This window comes from Thalia democratica, chromosome 5 (genome assembly GCF_965202585.1).
Source record: "Thalia democratica chromosome 5, ktThaDemo2.hap1.1, whole genome shotgun sequence".
NCBI lineage: Eukaryota > Metazoa > Chordata > Thaliacea > Salpida > Salpidae > Thalia > Thalia democratica.
The window spans coordinates 32,146,805-32,159,482 of NC_139169.1; positions in this window are offsets into that span (position 1 = coordinate 32,146,805).

Consider the following 12,678-nt stretch of genomic DNA (forward strand, 5'->3'; position numbering starts at 1 on the left):
ATTAAATCTAGACAAAAGGTTATACAATTAACTTAAATAAGATAGAAAAGGTTTGTCTTAGTTTTAGTCAACAAAGTCACAAAAGATATGACAAAGTTCAAACAAAAAAGTCAAAATAAAACTGAAGAAGTTTTAAGTCCACAAAATCAGACTAAAATTTACAAAATTGAGTCCACAAAGTCACAGTAAAACTAACAAAGTTTTACTATTACTAAGTCTGAAAAAAATAGTGACCAATTTTAAGTCTAGGTGATTTATGTTGAATCTATGTAAATCTCTAAAACCTGAATTGTATAATAGAAAAAAAAAATATTTGTTTTTAGCATCAATGACTTCAAAGGCCAGTAACAAAGTGAAGTTTGTAGGAATTTGTATCATAGGGGTTAGGCATGACATTTGAGTGACTTTTTTTTAGTGTTTTCATAAAAATCATGTTTTTCAAATCTTTAGAGTAGGATGTAATTATGTTTCGTATTATTTTTGAAATTAAAATGAATTCTTAAATTTATTGTAAGAAAAAAAGTTTTTATTTTTTAAAAATAAGTATTTTTTTAGAAGTAAGAGACCATTTGTTAACACTATCTAGTTAATTCAATTTTTTGTAAACCTTAAGTATTTTTTAGAAAAACAATATAATAGTTTTGAGACCAAGTTATACTTTAATAGTGTTTTTTTTCTCGTTTATGAAAAAAATGTAGTGTTTATTTTCCTACAGAAAGGTATAGCATGGGTAGTGTGAAATTCTTTTCCGAATAACTAGGATATTAAATGTAATTGAATTAGAGTTATACTGATGTTCCATTTAGTTGTTTATTGAATTAAGTAGAAGAAAAGTACAGTAAGGAGAAAGGAAGTCTGATGAAATATTTCTTAGGCTATATTCAGCTATATGTAAACTGAATTTTGTATGTGAAATTCATTCTAGACCACCTTGCTGTTGCTAGCATTTTTGACAAATATACATTTTTATTTTGGTTTTCAGTGTATAGTTTTTATTTATTGCCATATTTAAAGTATAATTTAATGTACAATGTAGCTAATATATATGTCAGTGTTTGCAACTGTTCGTTAATACAATTTGTTTATATATTTTCAAATTTAGTAAAAAATAGAATAGGCATATGTACAATTTAGTATCAGTATTAGTTAAGTTTATTTTATAAATATTATTTGTCGTGTTTTTTTTTGTGTGATATCAAACTACATTAAAACCATACCTTTAATTCTATATGCGTAATAGATTTTAGTCTTATAGATTTTTTATTTGCTATAGTAAGTTGTTGATTTTTTCAAAGTATCAAAAAGAGTAGTTTTTTCTTGATCTTTAATTTGTTTTCACTTGCTAAACGACTATAACACGGTGCTCACTATAATTATAAACAGCTAGTTCAGATTTACAAGTGTGCATATTTTTTGTTTAAAAGTAAATTGGTTTTAGTGAGGCTTTTAAAAAAATTGTTAATCAAAAATTTTGTATTTAAAATAGTTATTGTTATGATATGAACTTAAGTTAGTTGTTTAAAAAAGATATGTTTATTGAATAAGCCAATAATTTATTGAAAATAATATTATAGTAAACTTAAGAAAAGTTTCAATGAAATAAAAAAATTCAATATGTTTCATAACTATTAAAACTTAAACACCTTAAATTCTTAAAAAAATGTTAGATATATAATATCTTAATATTTATAAGTATTTTTTAAAAACAAAAATGTTGTATATCCAAAAGATAAAATTAAGACATTAATAAATAAAAAATGAAAGTCAAAACTTTTAAATGAGAGATTTAAAAATTACTAAATTCATTGTAATTAAACCTTATTTTAGCATTATCTCTAAATATAGTCTAAACTTTGCAAAACAAGAATAAGTTTGTAGGTTTTAACTAAACCTACATACGTATTAATTTTAATTTTATTTTTATAAGTTGTGTCCAATTATAAATAGTTTTAAGAGTTAAAAAAGCCTAAGGTTGAATTTTCAGAATATAAATTGTCGTACACCCATTTCAAAGTTTTAATATTTTCACCATTTTACTTTTTAACAGTACTTTTCTACACACTTAATTTTAATAAAGAAATTCACGCAGTAGGTTTTAATTTAAAATTTTAAGAATATTTGCTTTTTCTAAAACTTTTTAAATAAAGCGTATTTTTAACAAAAAGAATTATACTAAATATTACTATTTACTACATCTGTAAAACCAATTATAAGTATTTAATTTAATTTTAAACTATTAAAATGTGACTAACTTTTATTAGGAATAAAGAAATATAAAGTTTAAGCAAGAATGTGTCAGTGAAAATTAATTTAAGAAGTATTTAATGTATGGCTAACAAAGATAATAAATAGTTTTAATAATAAGTATTATTGTATTTTGATACATACATATATTTCAAAGTAATAATTTTTTGATTTTTTAAAAAATTATTACTATCATATATGTTTTAGGCGTTTGATTTGTGCATTAAAATGTAAATTTTAGCTGTTATTTTTTTGTAATAAATTATAAGAGTTTTTATTAATTAAAAACTACTAGTTAACGAAATAACTATAGCTTAACTTATTTTATATGTCATATTTTTATGATTATGCAACAAATTTTTAGTTTTGACAAAGTTAGTTTAACATTGAGATAAAAATAAAATAATCAAATATTGTCTTTTAATAATGATAGACTAATTAATTCCGGAAAACGTTTAAGCAACTAAGATAATTAGGAAAAACAGCAACAAAAAAAAAAATAATTAAAAATGAAACGTTATGCCTTATCAAAAAAAAAGTGTTGGTATAGTTAAATTATAAAAATTAGCTTTATTTTTTCAGAGTTATAATAAAAAAAATATAATTATGAGTATTAAAATAACTGTAATGGATTACTCAGAAATATCGGACAACACTAAAACGTGTGCAGTTGATGCTACTGAGAACAAAGTTGGTGCTGAAACCAACAAGAAAATTGCAATAAGAGCTGAAAAACTTTGTGACGATAATTCCTCAGCTCAAGTCGATGATGTTCTTAACAAACTAAAGCAAGTAGTAATATGCAAAGGAAACAAAGATTCAGCTGAAGTAAAAAACCAGGTAACAGAAGTTGACGAAAACAAGGGTAAAGAGAGAAATGAACAGAGGAGTCAGAAGCCTCCTACTAAACAAAAAGATAGACGTAGCCATGAAGTTAAAGCTGCAAAATTAAGACCTACTTTGATACCTTTTGAGTGGTCAAAGTTTTCACAGAATGTAATATCTTCTGACAAAATAACTGCAAAATATCAGCAAGAAAATGACGGAACAGCTCAAAAATATAGACTGATGCCTTTCGTTACACTAAAAAGTTTTAGTAAGCTTGCCCTTTTAAAGCAATACTTGGAACAAGCACGTTGCGAAGAACCGGATTCGTTTGTTAACCTAAAACATGCGAAATTTTACAAGGTAAATTGCGACGGCTTCGATTCCGACGACTATAAATTCGGCAAGTACATGATGCTGCATGGCACCAGCTACGACTGCAGCAGAAAAATCTTAAATGAAGGCTACAAAAACTCGACTTCCGGATATTTTGGAAGTGGACTTTACATGACGGAATCGTTAGACACAGCGGTGCAGTACTCAATTAGGAAAACTCTAAATGACTGGAAGGAAGATTTCTGCGAGAACAAGTTAGTGAAAACATACGTTTTTGTCAACGAAGTCTCTGAACCGATGAGCTTGAAAATAAAAAAGTATGAGAGCTACCACAGGCTGGGTCAAAACTATGAAGCGCCGAAACACGAGTTTTGCAAACACATGCATCATGACAGTCAAGACAAGAAAATGAAAGTAGACACCGAGGGAAGATATTACAGAAAGGTACCGGGTGTTAGTTTGATGGATGAGTATGTTGCAGATGCTAGCTTGGTCAAACCGAGATTTCTTATTGAAATAGAACCATCTGGTGTTGACTATGAGAAGTTTCGGAAATATAACGAGTTTGTTTATGGAAAAATTAAGTAGTTTATGTAGATTTTACAAAATAAACTTATAGCATGACATAAAAGTTTGAAGTATTTTTGTAGTTTTTTATGTTCCTTCAAGTTACGTAAATTCTTTTTTATTAAACTAAATAACTATTTTTTACAACTTAAGTAACAAATAAAATATTTGTCACTTTCTTTTAACAGTAGTTAATACAAACTTCAGCTTTGAAAGCATTACTGTAAAAAGTATTCTAAAATTAAAATAAGTTAAAACAACAAGCAATTAACTTCGTGTTAGTTAACAGCACGTAGTCAGTAATTAGTTGGCATACAATAAAATAAATGTGTAATTAACCACATATGGGGCATAATCTAATAAAAAAAATGGTGTGAAGATGATTTTGAAAAAATCTGGTTTAATTAGTTGACTGAGTATAGCTTATATGTAACATATCATATGTTACTACATATATTTATACACAGCAGGGGCGTCGCGTGGGGTGTTGCACTGCCGCAACTGCACCACCTTGAAATTTGTAAGAAAAAAAAAAGTATCTATAACGTTTTCGTTATTTTTTTGAACGAAATCTCTTTTAAAACTTCAGTTTTGAAAACGACCATTTTGCCCACTTCACTGCCGCAAACTCTTAGCTGACTGCCGCAAATGAACTCAAAAAAGCAAAGTTTCTTCAAGAATTACAGCAAAATCAATATCTTGCGGTAAGTAAGCTAAGTTGAAAATTCCCTAAAACAGGACTGCTTAAGTATCATCTACAAGCTATTGTAAACATAAACTAAAAACAAAGCTAAGCTACTGCAAAGGATTAAACTTGAGTTTATGTACCCACATGATTTTTTAAATTTAACAGATCACTTCTATTAAAAGATTTGTCATAAATTGCATATTTTGAAAAAAAGATAAAAACCTTAAATCACCAAAGTCTTAAAAATTTGATTTTTTATTTTAATCTGCATACATAAACTTAACTATAACTTATTATTGTTATCATAAAGTTACTAAAATAAATAATAAAATTTAAGTTCTGAAAAAAAGAATTAAGAAGTTTATTTTAAACTTCTAGTTCACTCTTACAGAAAAATATTTTAGGTTTATATTAAATAAAAAATAGTATTATTTAAACAATCAAATGTTTAAATAAAGTAAATAGCCTTAACTTAGAAACTTTGATTACTTAGAGTAGTTTAACATTTTAGGAAAATTTAGTCAACCTCTACTTTATATGACTTTTGGTTTAATTTTTTCATAAACAAAACAAAAAATTTAGATAAAATTGTTGAAACATGGTTGCCTTGCCTCATAATCAGGATAACTTAGAAATGTTAAAAACTCAAGATGACCCAAGATAAATTAAAACAGACGAAATTAGAAAAATATTCAGGCTGACTAAAGCAGTTTTAATTTTTACTCTGAAAATAACAAGCTTATTTAAAATTAAAAAATAAGTGTTTTACTCCTATGGCCACATGAAAACTAACTAACCAAATTTTTACTTCTATAATGGTTACATATTTATAAGTTATCTTTAAAATTCATGAAAAGTTCAACAGCCTCACAACTAAACTTAAAAAAGTTGAGCTCCTGACAAAAGTACTGTCATCAAAATGAAAAACAAATTAAAATTATGTAAAGAAAAGATACCCTTAAAAAACTATTGAATTTTAAAACTCCAACAAAAAACATTAAAATTAGAAAAAAAGTTTATAAAAATTTTAATGTTTGTAAAAATAATGTGCAAATTAGTGAGGGGTAAGGGGGGAGGGTGTATAGGCACTTTTTTACATGTTGTTCTTATTTTAACTTTTTCAGAAAGCTAATAGTTACTCTTTAATAAACTTGAAATTTCCAATTAAACCTTTAGTTACAACCAGTCAAAGCCAGAGAGTACAATGATTTATTATACAAGGAGCAAACCAAAACAGCAAAAAATACAATTTTACTGAAAACCTATATTCTCCATCATTTTTAAAACAATTTTTAATTAAACTTTTTCATCCTAATTTTTATAAAATTCTATACTTTTGTTGAAGAGAAGTTTTAAATTTTTAAGTATCAATATATATTTTTATAAATACAAAAAAAATCTTTTGTTATAACTTTTTTTTTTGGTGTTTTAAATATCTAATTTAGCAATTTTTTTTTGTTTTATAAAAGAAACATCTAAAGATTTTGAGGCCAACTTATAAAAAAAAAGATGTGATTTTAGTGATTTTGTTTATTTGTTGTTTGAGTTTATATTAAAAAAATAAGGATTCATTTGTACCTCTGACTGTGAATTACCATATCTCAAAAACTTTTATGAATTTTTAATATTGATAAAAGATGACTTGTAGTTAAATTAAAACTGTATAAAGTAATTTCAGTAAAATAATTCTAAAGTAGATGTTAAGGGCATAAAGGGGAGGAGGGGGGGGGGGTTAAAACATTTTTTTAAACACTGTTTTAGTTTGTGCCTCCCATTATGAACCTTTTGTTGCCTTTGACTTTGACCAGCTATATCTTAAAACATGTACTGAATTTTTAAAATCTGTTAAAAGCATCTTGTAGCTTAGTAAAAACTACATAAAATAAGATCAAATTGTGAAAAAAGTGTTTTATCCCCCCTATGCCCTTAAAAGCAAAGCTTATCTTCAGGTGTAGCAAAAGTTCAGTTGTTTTCAAACTTGACAGTAAAAATATATTTTTATTAAAATAATTGATTTTTTTTTAATTCTGCACCACCTAAAAAAAATACCACGCGACGCCACTGATACACAGTACACAATATTAAAACAATAAAAAGTTATATTTAAAGTTAAGCTTTAAATATTAAAATAAAAATTAAAATTTTGTTACATCAAGTTTAGTAGAAAATAATAGTTATTTTAAATAAAGTGATGACATCTTATCAAAAACTGAAATATATATTGTTTTAAGAAGATAGTTATTAAAATAACATAAATTTTATAATTGAGATATATTTGTCAAATTTACTTATAAATGTGTGAGTTTATTTTTATCTTTAAAAACAGATTAAAAAGTATGCATCTGTCTAAGTCTGTATTGTATTATTTTACTTTTACTAAAGTTAATAACAGATATATGTACATAGTAAGTACGTATATGTTTTTTTTGTCGCGCTTTGTTTAATGAGTTCTAGCAAAATCTGTTAAAATAAATACTTGTCAAATTATACGACCATAACAGTAGCAGTTTGTAATGATATATCGGTAAAAGTATTTTATATAAAAAAAAAATGTTTAGATTAAAAAGTTTTCAAACTGTTATATTTTGAAAGTTTTAAGCCGAAGTCAGAACTATAATTCTCTTAAGTTTTACTTAAATTGAGTCAAATAAAAGCAATAATACAAAATTTACAAAACGTAAAGTATAAACTTTAACTGTGTTAAATACTCTATATATGAATTATAAAAAAAAGGAAACATAATATTAATCATTTCAAAATAAAAATGACTTGTGCAATTTAAGTTTACACACCTTAAGTTAAAGAGAAAAATATGTGTAAAACAGCCATATTTAAAATTACCTTTTTACAAAATTATTACAATGAGTTCATTTAACACTAACATTAAAAACATTTTCTTAAAGAAACTTTAGTTGTTTTAGTTTAGAAAAAACACAAAAAAAAAACTACTTCATGCTGTTGGAAAGTTTTTTAATAATAATGTTTTTAATAATTTAAATGTTTTAAGATTATTGAAAGCTGATTTTAGCTTTTTAATTACAATACAATGTTTTACTCGCTTGAATCTAATCAAATAAGATCACCAGTTAAATGAAATTTGTAAAAAATTTTACATAATCATGCAAGAAGACATTAGGCAAAACTTAGAATAAAATACGAATAACAAAAAACTAAATAAAACTTATAGTTTAAACTTATTAATTTAGAAAAATCATTATGTTATAAGGTTATTTTAATGTTAGTTTTTGATAAATGTCAATTACTTAATTATATTATAGTTTTTAAACTAAAAAAAACAAATAAATATATTTAAATTAAGCAGGCTTGTAAAATTTGTAAATAATAAAAAAGTAAACAATACTTGCAACTAAAGCGTTTGACCGAATTTACTGTTTAAGGAAAAAGTTATATATCATATTGTGACGTAATTATAAGATTATGCTTATAAAAACTAACGTCGCTATGAATTTGAAAGTGGTTTTAATATTTGCTTGTACAAGTTGAAATAGTTAGGTTTTTATCAAATGTTCTGTAGCTTTGAAACATATTTTTTTTATTTGTACACATGAACAAATTAATTTGTTCCTTTTACTTAAAGAAGTTCCCCTGTCATTTCCTTTATTTTATAGGTACAGGTCATGCAGATTCTCTGCGGATTAATTATTTGCCCGATGTGATGTAAAATTTTCCATTTAATATTGTAATCGATATTATTATGTTTTAATTTCCAAAAATTTCCTTTACATTAAGTCGAAAACTTTTATTGTTATCTAAAAAGTTAAAAGTACACAGCTATTCTTAGTTAACTATTTAAATATATTAAGGTTATTGTAGTAAATTTTTATTTTTATTTGTTATTATTATTATTGGAGTTTATTGTGCAAAGATGGACTCGGGCATTAAAACCTGAGCCGCTTAAACAATACACACGAAAAAAGAAACAAACAAATTACATTCAATGAAAATTAAAATCTAAAAATAACATGGTAAAATTAAAAAAAAAATAATTACAAACAAATAGTCCTGTATGATAAATAATAACTTAGTATGCACATAGAACAAAACGAAATAAATTCTCATATAAAAACCTATGTATAGACTAAAAAAGATTACACATTTACAAAAATTATATATAAAAACATATAATCTGTAGCGGGAAGGCGTAAGGAAGAAAAATTATTCTTAGTGATATTAATATTTTACAATAAATTTTTATTCGTTAATCACTGTATTTTATTGTGTTTATATTATTTGAATCGATTTTTTTTAGTTTTAATCGAAATTGTTTGACACTCCCACACGAAACCGCATCCTGCGGTAACTTATTCCACATATTTATTGTTCTGCAGAAAAAAAAATTTGCCACTGACTGTATAATAAAATAAATAAAATATCAAAATAAAAATATTATCATTAAGCTTTTATTTTGCAAACTTAGCAAACATACAAATTACAATGGATTAAACTATAATAGCAATGAATAATTATTGAACTTTCTTTTAATACTAAGAAGTAAAATTTCATTAAAACACATAACATAATTATCAAAATTTTTGATAAGACTCTGTTGCATAAAGAACATCTACTATTTGCACATGTAACATTAAGTTTTATTAAAGAAAAATGGGGCTCAAAAGTTTTAGGTTGTTTTAAATGGTGTTGTTATGTCTTTTCTAATTATGTTTAGAAAAACATTAATCTAATTCTCTATATTTTATCTATTAAATATTGTTAATTTAGTAAGTCATGGACTATAGTACAATCTATGTAAATATTTTTTATGGAAAACTGATAGAAAGATATTGTTAACTATAAAACTATTTGAAAGACTTATTTTGATAAAATTTTAAGAGAGTTTTGATTGTTTAGTTTTGTCTTATATTACTAATCAAAATCGTCCTTGGAAAATTAAAGGGTATCCTTGGTGTGCCACTTGATAACCGAAATGTTCTTCGTGCACCAGGTTTTAGGAAATAAAATTTTGACCGCCATTTTTGCCGTTAAAAAAACAATAATAACATTTAACCTGTAGATTATACAACTATTACATTCGAAATGACAAATTTAGAAAAAGAAATAACAACCTACAATGAAAACGGAGAGTAGAGTTTACCCAAATCATAAGCATCTTTGAAGGAAACCTCTGAATATTTTCATGCGTCTTGTGCGACGAACTAGATCAGGTTGCAGAGGTTTTTATTGGGGGAATGGAAAGTCTTTACCCGAAAATATGGGAAACGGAAGATGCGCTATTTGATGGGTTAATTGACTGTTTAAAAAAAGACCGACAAACAATTCTTCAAACTAGTTTTCCTACTGAACCCATTGTCAGTTTATTAATAGTGCAAGGTGTAGATCCGGAAGATCTCAGGAAGCATATTTCTTGCAAGGAAGCACCCAGAAGAGTCAAGAATGAAAATGTTACCAGAAAATACTCAAAAGAAAACGGGCTTCCAGACGTTGATCTCAATCAAGCGTTAAAATGTTTAGATCAAAACAGCACTGAAATGTCTTTTTTCACACAAAGCAGTTGTCCAGTATGTCTATCAAATGCAATAAATCATTAAGAAAGGTCATCACATAGTAATACCATTTTGTGGACACCCAGTCTGCTGTAAATGTAGCGAAAATTGTTACGAAACGATGGTAGATGCCCAATATGTAGAAAAAATTTTGATGTAAGCCGTTTTGATATAATGAAATTTGATATCAACTCTAGGCAATTACCACATGAAGGAAATCTTTATCTTTATAATATTTTTAAATGTTTTTTAGAGAATTTTTGTTTATTTTGTTTATAACACGCTTTTTAACTCGCTTAAATTTATTAATGAGGTTTTTAGGTTTGAAATCCTTTAGTTTTAATATTCCTATTTAAGTATTTTAAGTTTTTCATAAATATTTATTTAAATTCTCACTTGAAAGTTTTCACAAAATATTTTTTATACTTTGGTACTTTAAAAATACTGATTAATTTGTTTAGTATGCAAGTTTTTAAAGTTTAAAGTAAAACAAATATTTATGTTCATTGTCTTTAATTAATTGTCATCACATGTGAAAATTCACCGGTACAATTGTATATAAGCGTAAACTTGAAATTAAACAAAACTTTATTAAAAGTTAGTGAGTGTGTTCTTACTATTTTTTTTTCATTGTACTTACTTTTGTTGAATTGATTTAGTAGTTATTTTGAATAAGTTTACTGAAGAAGTTGATAAACTGTATTAAAAAAGTATATGTATAGTAACCCAAAAATTTAATTTTTGTGTACACCAGGACTTAGCCAATTACTTTGTGCACTTTATATGTCGTTAAATAAACAATTATAAGTTAAGATTTGTTACATTAGATGTTTTTAATTTAATATTTTTTTTTACAAATTACTTAAGAATCGATAAACCCAAATTAACTTTTGTTTCTCAGGTACGTATGTAGGACTTAAATAAAAAATTTAGAATTTTTTGGTTTTTGACCAAAGTGATTTTTTTTAAGTTTTTATAAGCAATATTTAAGTAACTAATTAAAAATTTAAGTAAGGTAAGAATTAAATAGATGAAAAAGACAAAAAGTTGTAGGATTTGAACTTATATAGCATCAAAAATAATTAAATTATAAAAAAAAAACTTTTTAAATAATAAAATTAAAGCATTTTAGCCTACTGTGCTTTGAAGTCTAAAAGCTTTCTATTTTGGCAATAATCATTGAAAATAGATTTTAGTGGTCACCTGTATTGGTTTTAAAAAGGTTATCGCTAGAAAAAAAAATATTGCTAATGGTCACGAAGTTTTTCTTTGGTATAAAAGTTTTGTTTTTTAGTTTTAAAATTTTCTAAGAATAGAAAAAAAAGTGAATGCTCACAACTATGGTCAAAATATCGGTGTGGAGAAGACTTTTCGATCACCGAGCCACACACCCAATTTCTCCTTAATAAATTTTATTAGTTTAAACTAGAACTCAATTGAATTCAACTTAAAAAAAAAAAAAATTAATTTTTGATTTTATACTAAAATTAATAAAATAATTAAAAGAAAAAAAAGTATGCACTCTTTTTTTAAACCCATTAATGCCAATATTAACTATGAAAACCATAGTTTACCATTAACACCACACCGTCTCCTCTCAAGGTTTACAATTTTAATGATCATTTACGTTCACATTTTTCTTCTTGCCCTCTCTACAAAGCACCGCTATAGTTATAATTGTTAACAAAAATATAGCTCTTATAACACTTAATCAAAGGAAACTCAGGTAAAAATTTTCTATGATTGTAGGCCTTATAAACATTTGGTCTTATAAAAAAAGTTAAGCAGTTTTTTAATCATCATTAAACGAAAATGACAATAATAAATGTAAAAAAAAATATTCCTTTTGAGATGAACTATTCCTTTCAGTCATACAGTAGGAACAAGTTTTATTTTGAACTACTAAGTTTGAAGCTTAAAAATGAGTTTTTATAAAAGCTTATCTAAAATTAATTACACGGTGTTCCAATACAATGACCATTTTTATGTAAAGTCAATAAGATGAAGATAATTATGTAGTGTATTAAAAATAGAATAAAATAAAAAACAAATTTTAAACTTTATCATGCTTGATAAACAGTTAGCTTGCTAGTGGTACTTATATTTATCTTTCACAAAAATACTAAACTTAAAATTTTACGTTGTCAAACAGAACTAAGTATATATATTTTTTTTCGGCTGGCTTTGCTTTTTTTTTTCTTCAATTATGAAACAGATTTTTATTTATTTTGAGTTAGGCCAATTTTTTGCTATTTTTTAGTTAAATTTTTCATTTAATAGGTTTTAGTTTTTAAGTTAGAAAAAGCAAATGCACAAAATTACCTCAAATATACTGCTAAGATTTTTTGAGTCTATAATAAAGTTTCAATCTTTTGTTTAATGTTATTTGCTCTTACTATTACTTATTACATATTTGCTAATGGTCTAAGTATATTTTCTTACCTACTAAAACATACTAGAACCTATTATGCCAAAGAACTTAGTTTTTATTTAATT